Source organism: Heloderma suspectum, chromosome 5 (assembly GCF_057233095.1).
Source record: "Heloderma suspectum isolate Gila_16-S chromosome 5, 16-S_ref, whole genome shotgun sequence".
Lineage (NCBI taxonomy): Eukaryota > Metazoa > Chordata > Lepidosauria > Squamata > Helodermatidae > Heloderma > Heloderma suspectum.
This window is the reverse complement of record NC_139462.1, coordinates 20,764,431-20,767,470: the sequence shown is the minus strand read 5'-3', so window position 1 is coordinate 20,767,470 and position 3,040 is coordinate 20,764,431.

Sequence of the window (3,040 nt, the reverse complement as noted above, 5' to 3'; positions counted from 1 at the left end):
AAAAAAAAAACACAAAAAAAAAAACCTTTCCAGTTTGATCTGTTTGAGCACAATTCTAACATGACCTTAATAGGAAATTATTGTTTTTTCCAGAGCAAAAATCCATTTCTTAGGCCATCCTAAATATAAAAGATTTACTATTACGTAGACATAATTGAGATGACTTGCCTATATTGGGGAAATTTATGGCACAATCCTATGGGGATAGGCGGCCACCTCCGAACTTGGAGGCGACCGCCTATCCAATGCAGGGCAGGAGAAGTACAGAGGGGATCGTTCCCTCCGTACTTCTCCTGCCCTGCTTTTGCGGCTAGACAGCCGATTTTGGCTGTCTCGCCATGGGAAGGCAGAGCAGGGGAGGAGGCTGCCGGACAACACATAGGATGTGTTGTGCTGGCATTTCCGCCTTCCCCGCCCCGGAACGCTCCATTTTGCCCGCTCCGCGCTCCTCTTCCGAGCCCAGGGCTGTTCCACGCTGCCTGTGAGGCAGCGCGGAAGTGGGGGGGAGTCAGTTTTCCAGGAAGCAACCTCGGAGCACGGGCACCAAGGTCGGTTCCTGGAAAACCACATATCCTATGGCCATCTAGCTGCTGACTAGCAGCCATAGGATTGCTCCCCGCAAGTATCAGATAAACATGCCTTTTAATAGCTGCTATTATATGTGTATCTGCATGATCATTTATTCACTTCTATTAATAAAAGATACTAATAGGCTGCAATGTTAAACACAACAGGCTTTCTTCTGAATAAACATGTTATAGGATTGTGCTCGTAAAATATGGACCAAATGACTTTGGAGGCAACCTTTTTCTCTGTGTCCCACCACAGTATCTTCCGATTGACAAAGGGCCACATCAGACAGACATCAAAAATGCTCTCAGCATGGTAAATGCACTCTGTGCTTTCCCTTTAATGTACACGTGTCTGTAACATAGCAGAAAATGAAACATAGTAAATCTAGTCCAGTATTTAATTTGCTGCAGCGGCCAACCAGATGCTGATTAGAAGCTCTTTCATAAGGAAGAGGCTGCAAGACCAAGGCAGGCAGCCTGAAGACCCTTGACTGGCATAACATTCTACCTTCCAACACAATCTACTTCAAGTATATTGTACATTTACACTGTTGAGCAAGCCTCTTAACACTATGAACTCTGTTGAAGTGAATTTGCTCATCTTTAAGACTCTTTGTTGCTTCTGTTGAAATATATATCTTTGGGTAACTGGGTTATTTTTAAACATCATAATAGCAAAGGCTACAAAAATGCTGTGGGAACAGTAGACAACAACTTAAAGCATATTAGATATCAAAAGCCTGCATCAGCTCTGGAAAAACCTGTTGCACTGTGGAAGGTTGGCTGCAAGCAGCTGACTTGTTTGTGGAGGTGGTTCTTCCTTCCTGCAGGTTGTGTCAAACTTACAAGCAATGCCAAAACATCAGTAGAAAACCGCACTGCCTTTAAAGAGCAGGTTCCTCTGTTATGATTGCAGCTCTTGGGCAATATTACTCGAGAATGGACCTCCGTTCGGAATAGCAGGTATGCTGGTATTGTAAGGGTGTTTGAAATTGGAGCAGTTATTTTAGCATTTGAACTATTTGGTGCAAACCTTCAAAACACCGGTGTGTTTTTCCCAGATTCCTATGACCATGCTGTAGTGCCACAACCAAATTAAATCCTAAGTTGCCCAAATTGGCACTTCTCTGCAAATGTATTTAACTTACACCAGGGCTGGGCAACTCGTAGGCTAAAACATCTGGAGGGCCATAACTTCCATCAGGCCTAGCCAACATAGCTAATAAGGTCATGGCAGATGTAAGACAAAACACCTGGAGGGCCACAAATTGCCCACCCCAGATTTACACAATTGGTCTTGAAGGCAGCAAAAATATGAGAAGCTGCCTTGGACGGTTGGGCTATTGGTCCCAGCCTCTCTGTCTGGCAGCAACTTTATGAGGGGTCAGAGATCTAAGCATCACTATTAGAAATCATGTAACTAACAATGACAGGGATGGAACCTAGGACTTTTCTGTGTGAAAACCTCTTATTTAGCTACTCAAACAGGGCACCTCCCAATATTTACAAGGCACACACCCCCTTTATAATACTTTGAAATAGTTGTCATTAATTCTGGACTACAGCAGAAATGTAAAATAATGTCAGTACTGTTCCTACTTTGCATTGGACTTGGGGTGGGGCACAGAGACCTACTAGATTTCGCCAAAGCTGGCAAGTAAATTCATGGCTGGACGTGACTCCACAGCCCAATCCTATGCATGAATACTTAGAAAAAAGATCCACTGAGTTCAGTAGGACATCCAGCTAAGTGTGCATAGGATTGCAACCTGTTACGCTGGTTCTAACTGCTGGCTTCATGGGATTGGGGTGGAAATAAGAATGAAGAAAGGAGGTGGCAGAACAGGTATGTATGTGTGTACACCAAGTTGTATGCAAGAGCCGTGCAAGGGCTCAAGCTGTGCAGAGCAGACAAGCCCTTCATTGAGTGAGGGGGGGTCTGCCTCTGCAGTAAAGACAGCTATGAAAATCCATTCAACCCATCCTTGGTTTTCCACAAGTGTCCCCCTTTCTGGCAAAAGCAACATGGAAACAAATGTTGCAGCCTGTAAAATAAATAGGTAAATGGCTCTGTTTTTGCATGGTGTATCCCAGTAAGCAGAATGTGGCTTTTCTGCTTACACACACACACACACACACACACAGCTTTACAAGGTAAGCAAAAGAGAGTATGGCGCATTTCTTTTTCAAGGCACTAAAATCTGCAGCCAGAAGAAGAGTATTCTTTCCCCTTTAAATAACTTGTTGGTGGGATCAAACTTCCATGACTGTTGGTTAAGGTTTTTGGACTAGGATGGGGGAAACCTGAGTTCAAATCTATATTCAGCCATGAAGTTCCCTCTGAGCTTGGGCAAGCCACTATCTTTCAATCTTAACTTACCTCACAGGGTTGTTATGAAGAGAAAATCAGAAGAGGTTGCAGGGGGGAAGAACCATCTATACTACCATGGACTCCTTGGAGGAAGATT